This window comes from Muntiacus reevesi, chromosome 8 (assembly GCF_963930625.1).
Source record: "Muntiacus reevesi chromosome 8, mMunRee1.1, whole genome shotgun sequence".
NCBI lineage: Eukaryota > Metazoa > Chordata > Mammalia > Artiodactyla > Cervidae > Muntiacus > Muntiacus reevesi.
Window position 1 is genome coordinate 58,372,666 of NC_089256.1, and position 26,006 is coordinate 58,398,671.

The 26,006-nt window shown below is 45.9% G+C and overlaps 1 protein-coding gene across 1 annotated transcript in view; it reads right to left on the reverse strand.

Annotated features, from left to right (window-relative positions):
• The window catches only part of ST6GAL1 (ST6 beta-galactoside alpha-2,6-sialyltransferase 1), a 149,891-nt gene extending 128,950 nt beyond the window's left edge, over window positions 1-20,941 (reverse strand). Inside the window, exon 1 of the mRNA XM_065943301.1 lies at window positions 20,670-20,941. The gene's annotated coding sequence lies outside the window, so the exon portion shown is untranslated. The remainder of the gene's footprint in view (window positions 1-20,669) is intronic.
• Window positions 20,942-26,006: the final 5,065 nt, after the last annotated feature.

The following is a 26,006-nucleotide window of genomic DNA, read 5'->3' on the forward strand; positions in this document are numbered from 1 at the left end:
CATCCTCCAATGTCCCACTGTTGATAACAACAGTTTCATGAAACCCCTCCAGTCCATACCACCTGGAGCCTATATTTTAGAGGGTTCCACATTTGCAATTTTCTGTCTGGTAAGCTGCTCTGCTCCCTCCAGGGAGGTCCACCCTTGATCCTAGCTCTGAGCCTGGAGAGGTCTCCCTGATGACAGCTATCACTCAACACGGTCTACCCCAGTCCAACCTGGCTGGGTCCCTGTCCATGTTCACCCCACCACCGGAAAAAAAAAGACTTCAGACTCTATCCTGAGTCAAACTGCATGGTCTCGAATGCCAACAGAGGGCAGAAGCCCTGTGGGGAGACCCTATTGTGGGCTAAGGGAGACCATACTGTGGGCTCCTGTCCCCCACATATTGGTGAAAATGTGAAAGTGAAATTGTTAGTCGCTCAGTCGTGTCTGACTCTTTGTGACCCCATGGACTGTAGCCCGCCAGGCTCCTCTGTCCTGGGATTTCCCAGGCAAGAATACTGGAGTGGGTAGCCAATCCCTTCTCCAGGGAATATTCCCAACGCAACGATCAAACCTTGGTCTCCTGAATTGCAGGCAGATTCTTTACTATCTAAGCCACCAGGGAAGCCCACTTATGGGTGGATCTACCACCAAATCCCAGTTGTAAACCTCCCTCTGTCTGCTGCTGCTATTCTGGGGAGAACATTCTAACTGCCCAGCAAACTCCTCCTGCTGGGGTCTCACCTCTTCTTCCTTTGCCCCATCCTGCCTCCTGCTGGTACAGCACATCATGCTGTTCCCATTCACCTAATCCCTGATCCCATGTGCTCTGTTCTCCTACCTGGAGCCTCCTCCAGGGAGAGACTGGGTCTCATGTATCCCCATATCCACAGGGCCTAGTAGAGTGCCTGATCATTTAATTGCCTATTAAGTGATCAGTAACTGAGACTAACTATTAATAAGTGCCACGATATTAAAAGGAGCTACAATGTATTCAGGGCTTTCCAGGCAGCATGGGTGGTAAAAAAAAAAAAAAAAAAAAACCCTGCCTCCCAGTGCAGAAGGCGCAAGAGATGCGGGTTCAATCTCTGGGTCAGGGAGATCCTCTAGAGTAGGAAATGGCATCCAACTCCAGTATTCTTGCCTGGAAAATTCCATGGGGAGAGGAGCCTGATGGTCTGCAGTCCACGGGGCTGCACAGTCATGACTGAGCGGCTGAGCACACCACGTATTTATCATTAATCACTTGCTGCCCTAGGTTAAGCACTACACAGTACTCGCATCGACGCTATAAGGCAGGAATGAGGAACACAGATTACAGATGAGAAACTGAGGGTCGGAGAAGTTAAGTTTCCAAGTTTACACAGCTGAGAAGTGGCACATCTGGAGTTAAACCCAAGTCTGTGTGGCTGCAGAGCCCAAGATTTTTTCCCAAATCAGGGTTTTCCGGGTAAGGTGACCCTATGGATGGTGATGGAGTGGCCTCTCAGCCCTCCCACTATGAGTCCCCTGGACTGGCTGGGAGACAAGGGTGAGACCCTCCGAGCCCAGAAGCATTTCCCTGGGAGGCAGCTTTCATCTGTTTCTTTCCTACCTGTTATTTCCCCTTTTCCAAATCTCCAGGCCAGAATAAGCTGTTCACTATGTAGAGGGAAAAAAAAGGAACCGCCACAAGCTCTCCAGCAGGAAGCATCTTCTGAGGATTTATTCCTGACACCATCATTAACCACCCCCGGCTCCAGCCCTGGGCCAGCATCCTCCCAACAGCACACAATTGACAAAGGCAATCCTGCTGGCCGCTCAGATACAAGATGATTTGCTTTGGTGCCTTTGTCAGGGCTCCCTTGCTGCCTTCCTCCCTCTCTCCCCTGGGATACACTCCTATGACCCTGATTCCCAACAGCATAAGAAAAATAAGAGCAAGGTCCCACACCTGATTCCCTGCCAGGGCTCAGCTCCAAGGATCAGCCCAGAGAGCATTCCCCATTTTATCTTGTTGCTTGTCTCACTCCCATGACCAGGGGTGACAGGCAGAAAAAGGATTGTTCGGTGGGGCAGGAGGGCCCACCAGAGCCCCAGGATGCTCCCCAACACAGGCTCCTGCAGCTGCCATGTGCTCTCATACACTGGCCTTACCTAGAGAGCACCTGCGCATGCCCACTGGGGGCAGACACATCCTGGCTTCGGCAAAGGGGTGGGGGCGGGGAGCTTAGGGAGGGCTGAGCTCAGTCCACCATGCCTCCTGAGGGCAGGGTACTATGCAGAGAATCCCCTCAGTGTGCCTGCCCTCTGGAAGACACTGTCTAACATAACTAACTTCACATAACACAGTACGTACAGTGTAGGTGATCAAAGGTCTTCTCTTTGCTTTGGGTGCCCTGAATTTGAAGGACTCACCCAGAGCTGAGGTTGAGCTAAAACACCTGTCTGGGCGGAGCAAGGAACCGATCTCTTTGGCAGTAAGGAGCAGCATGGCTATGTCTCTGAAACCACCATGACCACCGCCTCACCCATAACACACAACAGGACTTTTGGACCCCCAGGGGCATGCCAGGCCCCAGTGTAGACCCTGGAACACTCCCAACCCTTCCTGGAGCAGGTGTAAGCTGCCTTGGGCCCCTCCGGTCCCATGCCAAGGGCTGCGGCCCGTCCACTCTGATGTGCTGCATCAGGGCCCAATTTCTCTGGAGCCAGGGCCCTGCTTCATCCTCATCAGTACTCCTACGACTCCTATAGACTGCTCCAGAGTCCCTTGTCCAGACCACAAGCCTCTACCAGACAGACGTGGCGGAGGCCTGCTCGCCTGGCAGCTCCGATATGCCTTCCTGCAGCCTGGCATGTCTGAAACACCCTCCTCTGCCCCGTATAAATCACCAAGCTGTCAACAGCCATCCCGACTCCACTCTCTGGCCCAGACTTTCTCAGCAAACAGGAAGGGAGGCCAAAGTCTTCTCCTGCCCTGCAGTGGGACAGCCAGACGAACTGCGTGCCTCCCTCCCTGACACCCCCACCCCTCAACACCCCCACATCTCCCACCAGAGCCCCCAGTTGGTTACCTGAGCCAGGAGAGCACAGCCTCTGACTGGTCGCTGCAAGCCTGAGGGGCCGTGTCCGTGACTGTGGGAGTTCTTACAGACACCTGTAGGTACAGATGTCTGTAAGCTCTCAGAAGAGTAAGGGGTGTGTCAGCAATAACAAGCCCTTCTGTGTGGCTCTTTTATACTTTCTCATCTTTTCACATCTATGAGCTAATTGGAACACAAAAACAAATCTGCAGGCAGGCAGCATCAGAATCATCCCCTTTTATGGATAAGGAAATTAGAGTTCAAACTGAGTTGCGCAGGGCCACCCAGCCGCTGGATAGCAGAGTCTAAACTGTAATTTAGGCTTTTATACTTACCTAAAAATTTACATGCAAAATATATGGATATGTCATGAGTCTGTGTGCATATAAATATATAAAATACATCTACCTGTAAAAATATTTTGATATTTATTTGTACCTGTATATGTTATGTTTCACAAAGGGGGCCAATTCAGGCCTTCTGAGCACTGCAGATCACAGCACAGGAGAGAGATGGTAGGCTTGGAGGTACAGACAGCTCAGGGGAGTCAACCCGTTTCACCACTAAACGACTCGGCAGATAAGTCTCCCTCAGCTTCAGTGTCTTCATCTGCAGGGTTGTTATTTAGTCGCTAAGGCGTGTCTGACTCTTTTGCCACCCCAGGGACTGCAGCCCGCCAGGTACCTCTGTCCATGGGATTTCCCAGGCAAGAATACTGCAGTGTCTATATCTCAAAGTCCACTCTCTCTCTCCTGTGCTGTGATCTGCAGCACTCAGAAGGCCTGAAGTAGCCACGTTTGTGAAACATAACATACAGGTATAAATAAATATCAAAAATTTTGTACAGGTAAATATATTTTATATATTTATGTACACATAGACCCATGACATATTCATATATTTTGCATGTAAGTTTTTAGGTAAGTATATAAGCCTAAGTTTCCTTCTCCAGGGGATCTTCCCAACCCAGGGATCAAACTCATGTCTCCTGCATTGGCGGGCAGATTCTTTACCACTGAGCCACCAGGGAAGCCCCCATCTGCACAGTAGGGATAATTAAAGCCATTCTGTATAGGCTGTCAGGCAGCCTATAGAGAGCTGTGTGTCACACCTGAAACGCTGTGGGCACTTAATGAACAGCTTTGTTCATTCATCCTTTGTTCTCTAGCCACAACAGATTACTCAGGGTTATCCAGACACACCTTGGACTCTCACTCCTCCAGGCTGGTTCTCCTGCTGCCTCCAGGCTGGAAATGCCCTGCCTCCCATTCTCCACCCATCAGGACTCTGCTCATCCCTCAACATCCAGTTCAAATGCTGTCTCCTTCATGAAACTTTCCCCATTGTCCTCGGGCCTCAACACCCCAATAGTCCGCCTGATTTACAAAGGGTTTTGTTCTGCCTAGAGCCCAGTGTTCACATAATTGACTCACCAACTTCTCCATGAAAAGACAAGTTCTTGTTCATCTCTTTGTAAAATCTCCCATCCCACTCCCCACACCTTAAGCATAAGTATTTAATGATGCCTCTTAAATTAGCTTTAGTGGTTTGATTCAAATAAGACCAGCTCAGAGGGTGGGATAAATTAGAAATTTGGGATTAACAGATACACGTTACTATACAGAAAATAGATGAACAAGGTCCTCCTGTATAACATAGGGAACTATATTCAGTACCTTATAATAACCTACAGTGGAAAAGAATCTGAAAAAGAATATATGTAAATATATATATGTGTGTGTGTGTGTATATATATATATATATGTATATGTATATATGTATATATATATATATATATAACGGAATCACTTTGCTATATACCTGAAACATTGTAAATCAACTATACTTGTATTAAGAAAAGAAAAAAAAATAAAGAAGTAAAAAAAACTGAAAACAAAAACAAGTAATACCAGCTCATTATTCTTTAAATCAATCTATAAATTTATAGAACAAAAAGTCATCCAAGATCCCTCCACCCAAGAAAAATAAATTGATTAATAAATTAACACCCTTCATCGCATGTCTCTACATTTATATTTGGACAGAGTGTGGAGGATGGAAGAATACATGAAAGAAGAATAGACAGGATTGCTTAATCAAATAGTTATTTTTTAACTTTTTAGATTTAATTTTAATTCTACATAAAAGTAAAACAGAAGGAAAGATGAAATTTTAACAAATGTTTCTACATCAAAATAGATATTATTTCCTTAAAAATCCCTCCAAGTTTAAGAGAAAAACATTAATTGACTTATAATGTTGTATTAGTTTCGGGTATATAACAAAGTGATTCAGTTATACGTGTATATACAGTCATTCTATTTTAGACTCTTTTCTCCAACAAAATAAAAAAAATTTAAATAAAGGGTTAAAAAAATTAATTGAAAGGTTGGAGCCATGACAATAATGCCCTCCAAAGACTGTGTGAGAGAGGGAAAGTTAGCGCTTAACGTCCTCCACCCTCTCCCCCAGCTCTCCATTTCCATTACATTCTTTCTTTTTACTTCCTCTCACTTCTTTCCTTATCCTTACAGCCCACCCTTGCCAAGGTTTTCTCTATTTGAGTGGATGAGAGGCTCACCAAATGACCTTTCACCACTTCTTACAAAGGGTGCTTTTAACTAATCATTTTCATCATCAAGCAGGTTTTCTCAAGAGGGGCTTGTATTCCCTGAGTCTTTGCACACAGGAGATAACGCCTACCTGTCTTATCCTTGAGGAGTGATCTGAAGGTAAAAATCTTCAGTTTTATGATCTTTCCCTCAGAACTCTGTAAATATTTCCTCTCCATGTTCTCAAGTTTTCCTTCTGCTGCAAATCAAGTCTAAGACTAACACGACTTCTTCCCTGAGGCAGAGATGAATTGCTCCCAATATCCACTTCCCTCACCCACTTTGGGTAATAAAAGGCCTTCTCCAAATCTGAGTTTTAAGAGGGTACACGGCCACCCAGATAGAGATGTTTTCTGGGGCTCTTTTGCAGCCAGGCATGTCCATGTGACTATGCTTTGGTCAATGCAGCATGAGAAGTAAGCTGTGACTCCAGATAGCCCAATTACCCTTCTGAAAGATCATCTTTTTACAAACTTTAGATCTCTGAATTTCTCTGATTCGTTTCTCTTTTCTAAGCACATATTGTGATTTTCCTAACCCTTCCCTCTCTGTTAGTAATTTAGTTTTCAGTGGATTTTAAACTTTGTTCCTTTATTAACCTTCCCTCTAATGATGTTGTTTGTAGCCTCAATTTTTTCCTTAGCTCTGTAATTGTGCTTTTCATTTCATTCTGTAGTTTCATCATCTTGTCTTTGAACTCTCAATTGATTAGTTTTCAATAAGCTTTATTTTGAATGAATAAATGAATGAATCCCACTTCTGCGTTTTCAGGCCAAGAGCCAGCTCCAACCCAGAAATTATCTTGGTGGATGGGAGGAATAGCCCATTTATCACTGAGTAAGGCAAAATAATATTACTCACATGCCATACCTACCACCTTCCTGATCCTACCAATTCTCAAGGGAGAGCTCAAAGCCCATTTGCTCTAGACTTTTCCAGCCCACACAGATTCCTCACTCTCCAGACCCAGAGGGCTTCTCTGAATTAAAGGTAATACCTGGGCTACTTAATGAACTTGGACCTTTTTAGAAAAGGGATAAAGCTTCTCCTTCTCCCTTGTAACACCTGGTTGGGCAAATAGAGATTTTCTTTGAAGATTTTTGGGCTACTGATTCTCTGAATGAAAGGGAAGACAAAAATTATAACCAAGACTCAGAAGAGGCCTCAACATCATATTCACTCAGTTCAGTTCAGTTTAGTCGCTCAGTCGTGTCTGACTCTTTGCGACCCCATGAATCGCAGCACACCAGGCCTCCCTGTCCATCACCAACTCCCGAAGTTTACCCAAACTCATAACCATTGAGTCGGTGATGCCATCCAGCCATCTCATCCTCTGTCGTCCCCTTCTCCTCTTGCCCCCAACCCCTCCCAGCATCAGGGTCTTTTCCAATGAGTCAACTCTTCGCATGAGGTGGTCAAAGTACTGGAGTTTCAGCTTCAGCATCAGTCCTTCCAATGAACACCCAGGACTGATCTCCTTTAGGATGGACTGGTTGGATCTCTTTGCTGTCCAAGGGACTCTCAAGAGTCTTCTCCAACACCACAGTTCAAAAGCATCAATTTTCCCGTGGTCAGCTTTCTTCACAGTCCAACTCTCACATCCATACATGACCACTGGAAAAACCATAGTCTTGACTAGACGGCCTTTGTTGGCAAAGTAATGTCTCTGCTTTTTAATATGTTATCTAGGTTGGTCATAACTTTCCTTCCAAGGAGTAAGTAATTTCATGACTGCAATCACCATCTGCAGTGATTTTGGAGCCAAAAAAAAAAAAAGTCTGCCACTGTTTCCACTGTTTCCCCATCTATTTGCCATGAAGTGATGGAACCGGATGCCATGATCTTAGTTTTCTGAATGTTGAGTTTTAAGCCAACTTTTTCACTCTCCTCTTTCACTTTCACCAAGAGGCTTTTTAGTTCCTCTTCACTTTCTGCCATAAGGGTGGTATGATCTGCATATCTGAGGTTATTGATATTTCTCCCTGTAATCTTGATTCACTAGTCCCAGCTTAGTTACAAGTTGGGGACGTCATGAAGCAAGTGGAGAAAGAGGATTCACCAAGGGTATGACCTTTGAAAGATTAATAGAGAGGAAATAAGCACCTTAGTTTTCAAGGCAGACCTTCTTAGCCTGCCCATGCAGGCAATGCTATGAGGGCCGAGAAGGCCTGCATTCAAGTTCAAGCACTTCAACTCACCTACTTCTGACTTTGAACAAGTCACCAAACCTCCTTCAGCCTTTGTTTTCTCATCTATTAAGTAGAGATGATAATAGTATATGCCACAATAAGGAAGGTATGAAAATTATGTTTGATAATGGGTGTAAAGTTCTAGCTTCATCTCCCTGTACTTCCTGCCTCAGAGGTTCCCTTTTGGGAACATCAACCTACTAGTAGCTCCCCTACACCAGCGACAAACCGTCCTTCACCCCACACCGTTGCTCCTACACTCCCTTTTCTTCTTCAAATGCTCTTTTCCCAGAGGCTCACAGCTACTCCCCTCTACAATTCAGTCTTGGTAAGTCACAGGTCCTCCAGAAAGCTTTCCCAAACATGCTATACAATTCTCCCAACCTCTATAAGATACACCCATTTGAATGCAGAGTTCCAAAGAATAGCAAGGAGAGATAAGAAAGCCTTCCTCAGTGATCAATGCAAAGAAACAGAGGAAAACAATAGAATGGGAAAGACTAGAGATCTCTTCATGAAAATTAGAGATACCAAGGGAACATTTCACGAATGATGGGCTCAATAAAGGACAGAAATGGTATGGACCTAACAGAAGCAGAAGATATTAAGAAGAGGTGGCAAGAATACATAGAAGAACTGTACATAAAAGATCTTCACGACCCAGATAATCACGGTGATTATCTAGGTGATAATCTAGGTGATCACTCACCTAGAGCCAGACATCCTGGAATGTGAAGTCAAGTGGGCCTTAGGAAGCAACACTATGAGCAAAGCTAGTGGATGTGGTGGAATTCCGGTTGAGCTATTTCAAATCCTAAAAGATGATGCTGTGAAAGTGCTGCACTCAATATGCCAGCAAATTTGGAAAACTCAGCAGTGGCCACAGGACTGGAAAAGGTCAGTTTTCATTCCAGTCCCAAAGAAAGGCAATGCCAAAGAATGCTCAAACTACCACACAGTTGCACTTATCTCACACACTAGTAAAGTAATGCTCAAAATTCTCCAAGCCAGGCTTCAGCAATACATGAAGCATGAACTTCCAGATGTTCAAGCTGGTTTTCGACAAGGCAGAGGAACAAGAGATCAAACTGCCAGCATCTGCTGGATCATTGAAAGGGCAAAAGAGTTCCAGAAAAACATCTATTTCTGCTTTATTGACTACATCAAAGCTTTCAACTGTGTGGATCACAATAAACTGTGGAAAATTCTGAAAGAGATGGGCATACCAGACCACCTGACCTGCCTTTCAGGAAATCTGTATGCTGTTCAGGAAACAACAGTTAGAACTGGACATGGAACAACAGACTGGTTCCAAATCAGGAAAGAAGTACGTCAAGGCTATATATTGTCACCCTGCTTATTTAACTTATATGCAGAGTACATCATGAGAAATGGTGGACTGGATGAAGCACAACCTGGAATCAAGATTGCCAGGAGAAATATTAATAACCTCAGATATGCAGATGACACCACCCTTATGGCAGAAAGCAAAGAAGAACTAAAGAGCCTCTTGATGAAAGTGAAAGAAGAGGGTGAAAAAGTTGGCTTAAAGCTCAACATTCAGAAAACTAAGATCATGGCATCCAGTCCCATCACTTCATGGCAAAGAGATGGGGAAACAGTGGAAACAGTGGCAGACTTTATTTTGGAGGGCTCCAAAATCACTGCAGATAGTGACTGCATCCATGAAATTTAAAGACACTCCTTGGAAGGAAAGTTATGATTAATCTAGATAACATATTAAAAAGCAGAGACATTACTTTGCCAACAAAGGTCCGTCGAGTTAAAGCTATGGTTTTTCCAGTAGTCATGTATGTATGTGAGAGTTGGATCATAAAGAAAGCTGAGCACTGAAGAATTGATGCTTTTGAACTGTGGTGTTGGAGAAGACTCTTGAGAGTCCCTTGGACAGCAAAGAGATCCAACCAGTCCATCCTAAAGGAGATCAGTCCTGAGTGTTCATTGGAAGGACTGATGTTGAGGCTGAAACTCCAATACTTTGGCCACCTGATGTGAAGAACTGACTCATTTGAAAAGACCGTGATGCTGGGAAAGATTTAAGGCTGGAAGAGGAGGGGATGACAGAGCATAAGATGGTTGGATGGCATCACGGACTCAATGACATGAGTTTGGGTAAACTTCGGGATTTGGTGATGGACAGGGGAGCCTGGCTGCAGTTCATGGGGTCGCAAAGAGTCGGACACAACTGAGTGACTGAACCAAACTAAACTGATATACTTGAAAATCATAATATTTATCACCTGGTGCATACCCAGTCACTTCAGTCATGTCTGATTCTTTTACAACCATATGGACTGTAACTTGCAGGCTCCCCTGTCCATGGAATTCTCCAGGCAAGAACATTGGGATGGGTTGCCATGCTCTCCTCCAGGGGATCTTCCCAACCCAAGGATCTTCCCAACCCATCTGTTGCATCACCTGCAATGCAGGGAGATTTTTTACCACTGAACCACCAGGGAAGCCATATATCACATTATATTGTTATTAATATCTGCATGTTCACCTCCAACTAAGCTTTTAAAGGAAGAGAACTATGGGACCATTTGGGTCTCTGTTCTAAAAATGAGCATTGTGCATGGGCTACAGCAGGCACCTAATGAATGAATGGACAAAGCAAAGACTCTGAGAAAAGAGGAAGAGGGTGATACAGAAAGTTTGTCTGCCACCAACTTCTAAGGTCCCACTAGTTACACTGAATTTATGTGTGCCTATCTACAATGCATGTTCTTTAGGTAGAAACTCCCAATGCCTGCCACAATGGCTACCACACAATAGGTACTCAAATATTTGATGAACAAAATAATATTGAATAAACTTTACAAGAGAAGAAATTATTCAAGAGCCTACAAGCACAGCTGCAAAACAAGCCCTTAACAATAGCAATAATGAGTTCTTTTTACCACCTAAAGATACCGAAGTTGGCTGAGCAATGGTACCCATTGATCTACAGCCATGCTCCACCGTAAGTGTGTTTATTCCAGTTATGATCAGAAAATGAGGGCAGGTACTTTAAATGGCAGGCAAGACAGAGGGGAAAGGCAAACCAGGCTTGATGAAAACAACTCTTACCAAAAATGGGGAAAAGCAAATGTATGTTGAATCCAAATGTCAAGCTATTCACACATAATTGTCCCATGAGTTCTTTCATTCATCTGTTCTTAGGGGAAAGGCAGAAAACTTTCAACAGCCCCATAGGAATAAATTCAGCCAAGCTCCCAGTGAAACACAAGGACGAAGCACTTCTCAGCCCCAAAGGACTGGGAATGATTAGCAGTGGAAAAACCTGTAACATGATGTAGGGAAACAACTACAACCAATGCCAGCATCGCTACTTAATAGCAGTGAATCTTGGGGTGGTTCTCTAGCCCTCTCTGAAGGTCAGCTTTCTCACCTGCAAAGGAGCTTGTGACACCAAGACCCAAGGCTATGGGGACTAGATAAGGGAATAAATAGTGCCTCATCAAGGTCAGGAGCAGAGCAAGAGCCCAGACGATGGTAAACTTGCCATGTTTCCCTCACTAAGAACTCGGCTAAGACGTAAGTTCAAGAGGTTCTTCCTCAACCGCAGGAAAGGAATAAGCATGAAACCTGGTGGGTGCTGTTAACTCCAGCTCAGAGGACCTTTGAGAGGTTGCAAAGGGTATAATGTTCTAAAATTAAAGCTGAATAATGTCTCAGTCCTGTGCTAGGGAAACCAAGAGATGGATGCAAATTTAGAAAGACTGTAATAAAAAAAAAAAAAAATTACAATCATCCTCCTGGGACATGTAGTTCTTTTCTGGTTGCCAGATTTCCTGGTCATCTAAAGTGTATGTGATATATTTATTCCTGTGGAAATAATTTATGAACATAAAGTCAAGCAGAGCTGGAGCCAAGGACAGAACAAGAGGAGGGTTGCCAAGATCCAGGGGGAAACAACTGTCTAAGTTACATTTTGAAGGCTTCCATTTTACTCCATCTTTTGAGAGCAGGTGAAAACAGCTGCAAGCCGGTTGTCTGTAACTTGTCCCATCCCCTGAGTCCTATTTTGCATCTTTCTGCTTCTTACCCCGCATTCACAGACTTTTAGAGTTGGAAGGGGCCTTACCAGGCATTTAAATCAACCTCTCTGGCAAGCAGAAATCCTTTGATGGCAAACACATTCACTTAGGTCTTTTGCGTAGAGACTCCCATGACAGGGAGTTCTCTGCCATGTGACCCAGCAGCCTCTCTCGTGGTTGGGCAGTTCTGCTAAGTAAGTTCTTCCTTGTCTGCCATTATGCGACTCTGTATTGGTTTGCCTCTTCCCAGCATCCACACAGTATAATTCTAATCATTCTTCCACGTGAAGAAAAGTGCTTCTTATTTTAGCTTCTGCAGGTTAGAACACCTCAGTTTCCACATTTATTCTCCCTCCAAGACAGCATCCTTAACCTCCATCTTCCAAGTAAGTGCAACTCTGGGCTTGTTTCATTTTATCATGATTTGTAGAGAACCCAGGGGAACACAGCATTCCGATGGGTCTGAACAACAACAAGGAAGAGTAGACAGAACTGGCGCGTTCCCTCCTCCGGAGACTGCTATCAATCCCTCCTCTTCTTCACTTCTCCTCCCTCCCATCACTCAAGCTGAAGTCCTCCCATCAGATGCCACTGACCCTGAAAACAGAAATAAATTTGGAAGAGCCAGTGATGGTGGAATGAGGAAGAGAAGGTGATGACGCAGCTCCGTTTCTTGCACTTGCAGCCTAGGGCACCCAACCAAGCAGGCCATCTCCCAAAATAACCTTCCATCCAAACAGTCAGCTCCTTGTAACTTCCAGGGAGCTCTTCATTCCAGCTTTATAGGACGTGGTTCTCAGGGTCCCTGTGCCCATTCTCTAGCCACCCTTTCCAGAGCTCAATCGGCTGGCCTCATTTAACCGAGACAGTTACAATCAACGTTCCATATGTTGTTGTGTTATTATTGTTTAGTCTCTAAGTCATGTCCAACTCTCTTGTGACCCCACGAATTATAAAGCCTGCCAGGCTCCTGCCCATTAGATCTCCCAGGCAAGGATACTGGAGAGGGTTGCCATTTCCTCCTCGAGGGGATCTTCCCGACCCAGGCATTGAACTCGCAACTCTTGCACTGGCAGGTGGATTCTCTACCACTATGACACTGGGGATTCCCCAAATACACTTAGAAATATATTTTAATGGAAATAAATATCCATCAACAGAAGACTGGTTAAATAAACACATCCATGATGTAGGATGTGATGCAGCCATGAAAAAATAATCTGTATATGCTGATACGGAAAGACCACCAATACAAAAAGTGAAAAGGGCAAGCCTGTAAAGTTGTAGTTATAATGTAATCTATTTATTTGAGCTTTTAAAATGTATCTGCATATACCTATGAATACATACATATATAGATCCAAAGGGAGCTTCAGTTCAGTTCAGTTCAGTTCAGTCACTCAGTTGTGTCCGACTCTCTGCGACCCCATGAACCACAGCAGGCCAGGCGCCCCCTGTCCATCACCAACTCCCGGAGCTCACCCAAATCCATGTCCATTGAGTCAGTAATGCCATCCAGCCATCTCATCCTCTGTCGTCCCCTTCTCCTCCTGCCCTCAATCTTTCCCAGCATCAGGGTCTTTTCAAATGAGTCAGCTCTTCTCATCAGGTGGCCAAAGTATTAGAGTTTCAGCTTCAGCATCAGTCCTTCCAGTGAACACCCAGGACTGATCTCCTTTAGGATGGACTGGTTGGATCTCCTTGCAGTCCAAGGGACTCTCAAGAGTCTTCTCCAACATCACAGTTCAAAAGCATCAATTCTTCTGCGCTCAGCTTTCTTCACAGTCCAACTCTCACATCCATACATGACCACTGGAAAAACCATAGCTTTGACTAGACAGAGCTTAAGGACCCAAAACAAACTGCAAACAGTAGTCACTTTGCAGAAAAGTGGAATTGGGGTAAGTGAGCAAAGGTAAGGGAGTTAATTGCTTACCCTATTTGAACATTTGAAAAGAAAACAGATTACATTTATTATTTGTGTGAAGAAGCCCCTAACTCTATGTGTAGTTTCCCCATTTTTATACCTGTTCCCCAACTGATGATCTCAGAGCTGGAAGGGGCCTAGAGAGCTGGGAGTTGAATCCTGTGGTGACATGTCCAAGGTGGCATTATCTCACCTAAGGCCACACAGCAAGCTCGAGACAGCCAGAGACCACAAGTCACAGGTCGGGCCCGAACATAATGGGAGTCCCAGTGGATTAAAGACAGGACTTGAATGACAATATCGAACCAATTTTCTCCTTTTAGTTGAGTCAAAAATTCATACTTGGGAGCAACAGTGACTTAGGAAAGACCAAGACTCTCAGGGAAAAAGGGAGCCGAGTGTCTTCCCATGGAGAAAAGGAGGCATCGGAGAAGACCTGTTTCTCAGGCACAGTGGCAGGGCCCTACCTTCCCTAGGCTTCCTGACATCATTCACAAATCAGAGGGAAGGGGTTGAGTGTTAAGACAGGAGATTCACAAGCATAGTGTGCCAGGTGCTCATCTGAGCGACGACCACATCTTCAGAATGAGACAGGAAGCAACTCTACTTGAAGAAACCCCAGTACTGTCAGGCCATCAGGCTCTGACCTTCATTCCACATGAAAACTCTGCCTCTCGGGAACCCTAAGGCTGGGTTCAAGTGTGATGCAGAGTCAACTAATACTGAGTTGCTAGAGCTGCTACTCATCAAATTTTTATAAATGTATTCAAAGAAACTCAGAAGTCATTTGACAAAATATACAACCGGTAAAGGGTGGTGCCCTTATGCAAAAATCAGGTCTCCTGACTAAATTCAGTGCTCCTTTTACCCTGTGTCTTTGTCCCCCTGGAGAAAGGAAAGTCTACCCACTCCTGTAGTCAGACCTGGGGAATTCCATGGACTGTCTAGTCCATGGGGTCGCAAAGAGTCAGACATGGCTGAGCAACTTTCACACTGAGACACAGGACATGGCAGGAAAATTCACTTGAGCACTAAAACTTTCTCTCTCTCTCTCCCTCCCTTCCTCACTCTCCCTCTCACACACACACACAGGGTTCCATCTGTAACACGGACAGCAGACACAGGCTCAAGAGCCTCAAATATGGCATTTCACCCAATGCCTCAAATATGCATCATGCAACTCAGTGAAATATTTATGGTTGAGCTGAAAAAAATGTCTGGGACTTATTTCAAAGTCATGTAGGGTCAAATATGAGGTTGAAGACCCTATGAGTTTTGATAATTATTCAAGATAAGTGATTATAAATGGGGAAAGGGGGGTAATTACACCATTCTTTCTATGTTTGTGTGTTTGAACCATTCCATAAGAAGACTTGTAATGCATCACACAAGTGATCATTTTTCTCTCTCGATTTGTCACCTGGTAGGAGATGGTGACACCACCTTAATTAATTTCGTACCTGCTATCATGGTAAGAAAAAATATTAGGACCACAGTCTCTGCAGCTTGCAAAAATTTCAATTATAACAATAATAGACATCACTTATGGAGTGCTTCCTGTAAACCTGGACCCTTTATCTAGAATTTATAATGGGGGCTTCCCTAGTGGCTCAGAGGTAAAGAATCCACCTGCCAATGCAGGAGACACAGGTTCGATCTCTGATCCAGGAAGATCCCACATGCTTTGGGATAACTAAGGCTGTGCACCTCAACTACTGTGCTCTCAAGCCTGGGAGCCGCAACATACATCTAAAGCCCCACTCAGCAAGAAGAAGCCACCGCAGTGAGAAGCCTGTGCACTGCAACTAGAGAGTAGCCCACACTCGCCGCAACTAGAAAAAAGTCCATGCAGCAACAAAGACTCAGCACAGCCAAAAATAAAAAAATAAACATTTAAAAAATAAGCAAATAAAAATTAAAATATAAAAAAATAAATAAAATTCTTTCTAAAAATCCTTACAATGATCCAGTGAGGTAAGGGCAGTTATGTCCATTTTACAGAGAAGGAAATTGAAGCTTCATGAGCTTAAGTAGCTTGTAGAGGTCTACATTGGTGATAATTGGTAAACAAGAATTCAAATCCTGAGTTACCTGCTCTCAATTTCTACCGTTTCCACAATACAAAATACTTAGGTACTTTTAAGACTTCGTAGGCAACTGGGACTGAATCTACAAAGTTTTTTAAAATGATGATAGTCTTTAAAATATGACCCAGTAATTCCAAGTTTAGGATTGTATCCTATGGGAATTATCTGGAATGTGGACAGAGATTTATTACAAACATGTTAATCTCAGTGGCAACTCAACAAAGGATCTGAAGTAGTTGAGCAAGCCCATGACAGCCCTTATCCAGGAAGCCTTCCCCACTGTTCCAGTCTGGGGTGGCTGCCCCTCTTCTGCATTCCCAGGGCACCTTATACTGGTGTCTTGTTACTCCAACTCCTCTGCTGGATCATGAGCTCTTCTGATACAGCTTTGGTTTAGGATGGGCACTCGAAGATGCAAGGAATGAGTTAACAAATGACCCTGGGATTGCTTATTTCAATACATACAGAAACAGAAAACCAAGCTGTTAAAGTAAGTTGTCACAAGGGCAGGACTAGAACCCAAGGCCATACACAGGGTCCTTCTCTTCACTAGACTTTAGCTGTCTTCTTACATTAAAAAGATATATATTTTTTAAACAGCTGGTATCTGGATGCTTGAGGCACAGCTAGGAAAAGGAGAAGAAGCTGGAGACTCTTTCCTCTGTAGGCCTTCACTGAAATGATCACTGGAGTGATTGGAGCCCATGGGACCATGTGACCTTGGAGATGCTGGTATGTTGATGAATGAAAAGGTACAGGTTTAATGTGAATATAAACTGTGACATGGGTATCTGAAAAGACTAAGCAAAAAAAGTCAAGAGTAACTGTACAAGCAGTAAGTTCTCTACCATTTAGAGAAAGCAAATCCACTTAAAAAAAAAAAAAAACAAAACAGACAAGAAGGAAAGTTGCCAAACGTTAACAGTGGTTGCCTTTGAATAATGGAATTTTTTTTCTATTTCTCTATACATTTTTGTACTTTCCAAATTGTCCTCAATGGACATGCTGTATTTTTATAATCAGCACAATAAACAAAATTTAATCACTAAACTGATTCTAAAGGCTAACCTGACCCTTCTAGTCATGACTCAGAAAATCATCCCAGTATTTCAATGTGATGACTGCGTTGCTTACTATGTTACTGTTTCATGTACAACTGTAGAAAGTACATCTATTCAAGTCAGGATACTGCAGTATACAATGCAGACAAGCAAGAAAAATGTATCTTTTCCCCAACTTGGTTCTTACTGAATAAGTCACTGACACCAAATCTAAGCAAATTCTCAAGAGTCTATGTTCCAGAAGCTTATTGCAAATTTCACTAATTTCCCAACACTCTGTAATGCAACCACATCCCCACACTTGTGGAGATCCACCTTCTCTTGAAAGCCTTCCCTTTTCCACTCTCTCATTTACCAACTGCTCTTGGTTTGACTATGACGAAAAGAGACAATCCCACCCCTGCAGAGGCCAATTTTGAGATAAATTAGATTTATTTTCTGTGGGTTCCTGAGGGCAGTTTTCCAAATGCATTTCAAGCAAGGATGGCGGGGGGCCAACAAGTGGATCTGGTTCTTTGTAACTCCAGGCCCAGCATAGGAACCACCCCTGCCTCCACCTGCCTGCTTGTCAATAAGTATAGGACAAATGGATGGAAAGACGAGATTGCACTCACCTGGGCATGAAATTTCTGGATTTTTTTTTTTTTTTAACTAGGTTTATTTACCTTAAAGTCACACACACTTCACAACCACCCAAAGTCCCTTTTAACAGTCTGGCAGACAATCCTCCTTGTTTGTGACGAGGCTAGGCCTCTTCATTTGAGCACAGGGTTCACCCAATGGAGTTATCTTCCCATCATCATTCTCTACCACTAAAAAGCTGATGAGCACTCAACCCTGCCAGAAGGTCTGAATAAGCATGCATCACAAGATTTAGTACCCACCACATCCCTAGGAGATGCAGACGTGTTCTTCCCTTGACACTGTGTGGATGCAGTCCACAAGGAACACAGCAGCGGAGGGCTGACCCAACCGGACCCTCGACCTCTAAAGGCTGAGCAACTTCCACTCCATCCAAACAGCCTGTGCAGAGGCTGAATGGGCAGGAAGGACTCTCACTGGAACCCAAGAAGTTAAGTAGCATGAAGAGCTAAGGAGGGTCTCTCTTCTGACTTCCTGCTGCCTTTCATTCTGTGATCATACTTTAAAGCACTTCCCTACTGGAGGAACAGGAGGCAGAGGAATGTGGGGAAACCCAGGGCAAGAGTAAAGAGAACCGCTTAGTAAACACTAAAGAAAACCAATCCCCAATGAAAACTATTAATATAATACTCCTCACTGTATCTACCACTGGGATCCATGGTTTTGTTTCATAACCAAAACCTATGGAAGTCCTTAAGGAATTCACTCTCTGACTTAAAAGGTGTTGTTATAACAACCATCATAACTTTATACACTGGGGTACCAACAAAAAACTCACTTGACACAAGTTTCGCTAAAGTGCAAAAAGGGCTAAGTAACAGCAGACGCACTGTTGTGCGTCCCTGGGCAAGGGATGTCTCACTGAGCTTCAGTTTTTTCATTTAGAAAAACAGGCCAGCTGATTTCTAAGTTCCTTACAGGGTGAGCGTAAGTGCCAAGTGGAATGACCACAAAAATGAAACACCCTGGAAACCTTAAGAAGAGAAACCAGTGTGGTTAGGAGGTAAGAGGAACAGGGGGAAACAGCACTCTGGGGAAATCCAGACTCAAAAGTCATGTCTTTGGTTTTCCAATGTTTCCCCTGCCAAATACAAAACTAAGTAGCTACTTCCATGAGACTCTCATCTGTAAAAACTTAATTAAATAAAATCAGTGAAAACAAGGCTTTGTTCACCCACAAGTGACTCAGGAGTAGCGCCCTAGGACACATTTTTACCCTGTGTGCTTATGCCCAAACAAAGGCCTCCTGGCACAAGAATGAGAGGCAAAACATCTAAGTCTCCACAGCAGGCTGGGTTCCAGCGTGAGGAGAAGGGGCAGCCAGAAGAGAAAACTAACTAGGCTTATGAAAGATTAGAAGGAGAGTGAGGAATTACTAAATCTATCTTCTCTCAAATGGTTAGAACTCTTCAAAGGCATAATGGAAGGGTGCAGTTTTCAATCTGAATTACGTTCTTTGTTTAACTCTGTTGTGCCTAAGGCCACTGCCTTTTCAGCCAACCACAGATTCCAGGGTTCTGTCTTCAGTCGCTGCTCGGCAATGCGCCATGAGGGAGTCAGGAGACCCAGGCTCTTGTCCTCTCTAGGTGGCCAACTTCACTTGGGTTGAAACTTGGTACAAGGAACTGAACTCTACCGGCTTCCGTTTCCCCTCCTGTAGAATAGGAGGGTTCGCTGGATGCTTTCTAGACTCCCCGAGACCGTGGCGCAGGGCTGGAGGCCCGCCAGTCCCCGAGGGACAAGTTAATCTCCAGCGCTGCTGGCCAGGTGAAGCCGCTGCCCGACCGCTCAGCTAGCACGAGGTTGGCGCACACACCACCCACTCCACAATCTGTCTGGCTGCCTTCTGCACCCACACCATTACCTACGAGGCCAGTGCATCCCCTAAACCATCCCACTGCTGCCAGAACAGGTCTATTGAACTAAAATCCGCAAAGCTGAGCTGAGCGTTCATAGGCAAAGAAAAAGCAAAACAAACAAGAGGCCTCTCCTTCCCGACCTCGGAATTTCTCGCAAATAAACTCGGATAGAACTGAAAATAAGGGCGTCCACACCTAGAACAAGAGACCTCGGCTAGCCTTCCTCATAAAGAGACGCGACAAGCCAAAAGAGGCCAATGACAATGGGGCTGGCTAGACGCAGGGACCTACACGGCAAAGCGCAAGCGAAAGCCAAGACAGTGCTGGGCGTAGTTTAAATCGGACTGAGGCGGCGCTCGCCGTCCCCTACAGAGAGTGCAAGGACAATGGTGCGCTAGGCAGTGTTTTCTGGGGGAAGGGGGACTCGCGGACCCTTAATTCACCCCCCGTGTCTCTAAGAAACCACCGTGAGGTGAAAGTGAGGGGTGGCCTGGGTCATCTCAAGTCTGCAGCTCGGCCGGGAACACACTCTCGGCCTGGAGTAATCTTTTCTTTGCTTCTTTCTCCCTTCGTGTTTCCTATTTTTAAATCTGGTGGTTTGGTCTGATACCCAAGCGGTACCTTTTAAATGTGTCAGTCTTTCTCCTCCAGCAAGTGGCGCCCCCAGCGCCGTTCCCTCCCGATAGCTGAGACAAAGGCCGGGCTCCGCAGGGCGGCTCCGGAGGGCTGGCGGTGCACCCCGCACCCCGGGCAGGACGCACGTGCGTTTGTTATGATACCTGCGCCCCCACCGCTGCAGAGAGCCCGGGTTTCTCCTCCTGTACATCCGGCAGGCGAGATCCAAAGGAACCTGGACTTTACGTCTCCCTCTCATGTTGCCGGTGCAGTGGAGAAAGCGGGGCTCCCTGGGGCCGCGTGCACGTGGGTTTGTTGTGGGTCCGCAGTCTCGCGGAGCCGGGGAGAAGCCAGGGCTGCCCCCTCGGCCTTGATTAATCCACAGACACCCCCAGCAAAAGGCGGCGGGTCCGCGCAGTGAAGATGACTGAGGAGTGCTGAACATCGATTCCCTGCGCCCTCGGCTCGCCACGGGCCCCGCCGCTCCGCTCCCCTCCTGCGCCCCTTCGCTCCACTCCTCCCTGGGGGCTTGGGTCCCGCCACCGCCCCGCAGCAGTCTTACTCACTCGCTGCGTTCTCAGCCGCGGAAGCTGCGGTTGCTCCGCCCGCTCGGCGCCCCCGCCGGTAGGCAGCTGATTCCTTTTGTTAGCACCGCGTAGTAGCCCAGACGTCTTCCCCAGCCCGGCCCTGCCTAGGACCCCCCTCCCTGGGATGCCTCCGGACTCCGCGCTCGGCGGCGGCCTGAGAGAGCCCGGGAGCTGGGCGTCCCTGAAGGAGGGTCTGTTGGGGAGGAGTAGAGGGGCCGGGAGATGAGAGGCGGCGGGTACGCGGGAAGGAGGGAAGAAGAGTGCGGCGAAGGGGCGGGGGAAACGAGCAGTCTCCGTTATGCAAATAGTCAGGAAGACGGGGTGGGCCCCTCGCCACACCGCGCCCCAAATCCGCCAAGCCCTTCAGAGGTCGCTAGCGAGCGGGCTGCGGGATTAGGGGTGCTTGGTTAAGTGGTGCACCGAACCCCGGAGTGATGCTGGGATCCTGCTCCCCTCCCCCTCCCACGGCAAGGGCGGGCCGAGGGGGAGGGGCAACGCGGAGGAGCAAGGTCCCCAAAAGTCTGGTCCTGCATGGTTGAAGCCAGCACTCTCCGAGCAGGCAGAGACTATAAATCCCGCCTCTGCTACTGACGGGTTGTGTTACCCTGAGCAAGTCCTTCAACTGCTCTGAAGCCTCATGTAGAATATGAAACAACAAAATCTATTTCATAGGGTATGGCAAGAACCTCCCACTCACTGCAGGTACAGAACAGGAGGGTCGGTGAGTCCCTGCCCCTGGACATATCCACGTCAAGCCGTCTGCAGGCTGGTGGGCAGGAGGACTCCAGTAGGGTGAAAAGGGAGTGAGGATTCTTCCTGCACTGGAGCTGAGCTGGGGCTGCTGGGAGAAGGCAAGAGGAGATCACTTGTTGAGCAAATGTCGTTGCCCCACACTGACCATCCCAGGGGCCCACTTGCCTAAAACAGAACTCCGCCCTGTAGAAGGGCAGAAGCGGCCTGCGGCCACCACTGCAGTCCCCATAGAAAAGATGTGACTACCAGAGGCTATAAACTTTCCCCATCGAATGGGTACATGGGTGTGTATGGATGCTGTCCCTTGCTGGCTGCCTGAAACTATCATGACATTGTTAATCGGCTATAGTGAAAGTGTTAGTTGCTCAGTCGTGTGCAGACACTTACTCCAATATAAAATAATTTTTTTTTAATATCTCCCCAGGGTCTATGGAGGTCCCACTTGGCTGCAGGCTCTGTATGGGGAGGGAAGGAGTGTGGAGGGGGAGGGGAGACAGATCGTGGAAGGTAGTCCCTGTCCTCTGGGGAAAAGAAGTCAGGTACACACTAGAGTGCTTGAAGCCCAGGCCCAGAACCTTCTCTCCAAATCGGTGGTCCTCTCCCCACCACCATCCTGGGAAAGAGGGTGTGGTCATCTCATCCCCAGCATCCTTCCAAACACTACTTTCCCCAGCCCAGATACTGGACCCCTTCTGCTGTCACTGCCGTCCCTTCCCATCTGCCAAGGATGCATTATTGCTCAGTACAAAGAGCTCCAGTTGGAGGGGATGACAAGCAGAGTGAATTCAAATCTCTATGACCAACTAACCAGCACTCTTGAGTAAGCACCTCAGTCTGTTTTCATCTGGCATTGAGAAGATACTCATCACAGTATGAGTTAATGAGTAGAAACAGAGAAACTCTTAAACCTGTATCTGGAAGGCTGCTACATTTGATTTTATTCTGAAAAAATTGGAAACCTAAAATTTTTGTGCAGGAGGATGACATACCTCTTTGTATTTTACACTGATTTCTCTCCCAGTGAACATCCTGGAAAATGGATGGCAGGATCAGAGACGAAAGTGTGGAACATGGAGACCAGCTTGGATGCTGGAGATATAATAGGAGCTGTGGCAATGACAGTTATTGTTCAGTCACTTGGTCGTGTCCAACTCTTTGAGAGCGCGTGGACTGCAGCGTGCCAGGCTTGCCTGTCCTTTCACCATTCCCTAAACTTGCTCAAACTCATGTCCATTGAGTCAGTGATGCCATTCAATCATCTCGTCCTTGGTTGTCCCCTTCTCCTCCTGCCTTCTATCTTTCCCAGCATCGGGGTCTTTTCCAATGAGTTGGCTCTTCGAATCAGATGGCCAAAGTATTAGAGCTTCAGCATTAGTCCTTCCAATGAATATTCAGGACCTATTTCCTTTAGGATTGACTGGTTTGATCTCCCTGCAGTCCAAGGGTCTTCTCCAACACGTTCGAAAGCATCTGAGCATTCTTTGGCACTCAGCCTTCTCTATGGTCCAACTCACATCCATCCGTCTCTACTGGAAAAACCATAGCTTTGACTGTATGGACCTTTGTCAGCAAGGTAATGTCTCTGCTGTTTAATACACTGTCTAGGTATTTAATATGGTGTCTAGGTTTAATATGCTATCTAAGATTGAGGGCAGAAGGAAAAGAGGGTGTCAGGATGAGATGGCTGGATGGCATCATTGATACAATGGATGTGAACTTGGGCAAACTTCGAGAGATGTTGAGGGACAGAGAGACCCGGGGTACTGCAATTCATGGGATTGCAAAGAGTTGGACACAACTGGGCAACTGAACATCAACTAGGTTTGTCATAGCTTTTCTTCCAAGGAGCAAGTGTCTGTTAATTTCATGGCTGCAGTCACCATCTGCAGTGATTTTGGAGCCCAAGAAAATAAAGTCTCTCACTGTTTCCATTGTTTCCCCATCTATTTGCCATGAAGTGACAGGACCAGATGCCATGATAGTTTTTTTGAATGCTGAGTTTTAAACCAGCTTTTTCACTGTCCTCTTTCACTTTCATCCAAAGGCTCTTTAGTTCCTCTTTGCTTTCTGCCATAAGGGCAATGACGGAGGGAATGAGAAAAAGATACGCAAACAATAGCTACCATTTGAGGAGCAAAAGCACTTTGCTTACTAGATTATCTCTCCTCATCGTAAGATATGTGGTGGCCGTAGCCCTATTTTATGGATGAGGAAATTGAAGTCACTTGGAAACGGCAGAGCCAGAATTTGAACCCTCTTCCAAACTCATTGAAAGCCTTCACCATTTCTGTCGTCAGCATCACTTTTTTGTCAATACTATTTAGAAACCAAGAACAAGAAACAGGTGAGAGACTTTTCCAGAAACTTCTCTTCACCAGAAGAACTCTAGCCAAGTTATCAAAAAATCAAGGGACAGACTCACTCTGGTTTCTTGGTTTGCAGGACTGGAATGACCACAGATGACATAAGAAGCCCAAGAAGATCCTGGGACTCTGAGCAGATGAGCAGGCAAGAAGGAGTACCCTGACAAATTTCTAGACTGGGAGCAGTCGGTTATTCCCTTTGGGAACTGCTCTCTCAAGGTTGCTATGTCTTCACTTGGGACCTTCACACCCAGAAGTGAGAGGCAAGAGGCTGGACCATTGGATGGGAGGTGATCCTGTCCTCCCCAATCTGTTTATGAGGCTTTCCCACTCATTGTCTCTGGGGCTCCTGTTTTGACAGTGTGTTTTCCTTTGTTGTTGTTGTTCAGTCACCCAGTCGTGTCCAACTCTTTGCAATTCCAGGGACTGCAGCATGCCAAGCCTCCCTGTCCCTCACCATCTCCTAGAGTTTGCCCAAGTTCATGCTTATTGCACTGGTGATGCCATCCAGCCATCTCACCCTCTGACACCCTCTTCTACTTCTGCCCTCAATCTTTCCCAGCATCAGGGACTTTTCCAATGAGTCATCTGTGTGCATCAGATGACCAAAATACTGGAACTTCAGCTTCAGCCTCAGTCCTTCCAGTGAATATTCAGGGTTGATCTCTCTTAAGATTGATCTCCTTGTTGTCCAAGGGACTTTCAGGAGTCTTCTCCAGCACCACAGTTCAGCAGCATCAATTCTTTGGCGTTCTGCCTTCTTTTTCTTGGAAGTGTATTCCTTAGAAACATAGATACCTACTTTCTGTCTGGACACCATCTCAGCTCCCCGCCCCCTACTGATGTCAGCCTTTGCTCATGAATAATATTTTAGGTCATGCCTTTCTCAGTCATTAGTTTAGGCAACTTACTGGCTAATGTAAATAATGCATCCCCTGCTTTTAACATTCATCTACAATGATCCACTCATACACAGTATTCTCATAGCACTCTTCAACTGGGGGTTGATGTTATTACAAAGAGTTGTGAGGGGAGGAGACACGGGCACCTCAAAATGCCCTTCTAAACCCTTCTTCCTCACCTTGCTGTAGATGCTCATAGCCCTGCCTCCTCAATGCTTTCAGCACCTATTGTCCATTATAAAGGTAGGCTCAAGGTCAAAGAACTGCTCTGTGGTCTGTCTGCACCCCCTACCTTGAGCCTCGGTGCTACCAGCTTCAAAGATGAAGATACCCAGACACAGCTAAGTCTCCGAAACCCAATCACAAATAGAGTAACAGCACTCTAGTCTCCCAGGGACTTCCTACTGTCTCTACAGGAAAGGGTTAGTGGAACATGGAGTGGGCCGGGGGAGAACACTAGAGAGCAAAGGCTGAACACCAGAGACAAGCCTCATGGGAAGACTGCAGCCACAAGACAGGGAAATGGCTGGTAGAGCCAGCAGTGGCTTAGTGGCTCCATGACCTTAGGAGGGAGGGAAGGAAAGAAGGAAAAAAGAAAAATTCACATGACTATGGACCACTATATTTGCAAATGGCTTTCATAGACATTCTTGCACTTGAGCCCTCTTCAGATTCACAGTAACCTGTGAGAGAGACTTGCCTCTTTATCATCCCCATTTAGAGATGAGAACACTGAGGCTCTGGAATAAAGTGAGTTGTTAAAGCCTGCTAGTGAGTATTGAGCTGTGCCTTGAAAGTAAAGCCTCTGTCCTTCATATTGCATCTGTCCCCAGAGCTGCAAAAGACCAAAGACCAGACAAACCCAGCAAACCACTACTGACATGTCACTGGCTGCAGCAGCCCAAATCGTTGCCCTGCTGCCCTGGGGGCAAGATACAAAAGCTATGCCCAGGAGACTAGATGCACCAGTAGTGGCAGGAAATATAGGGGCAAAGGAGCAGTAAAGAATCACAGATGCTTGTAATAAATTCCATCAAAAAGATTAAGGAAATTGGCTTTTCCCAAGAGACTTCTACCAGACCCAAAGTGGAAGCTGCCTCCTGTGTATTTATGACTCGAAGATGACTGTCAGGATAGCCTGCAGGAATGGGCAGGCTTTGAAGAAGGGAGCTTGTTTGTGGGTTAATGAAACTTTTTTTTTTTTTTTTTTAATTAACAAATGGTTTTGGCAAGAAAAAGAAAAGCAAGTGTTTGATACCTATTGCTGATCCGTCCCAAAGCTGCCTCTATATGGCCGC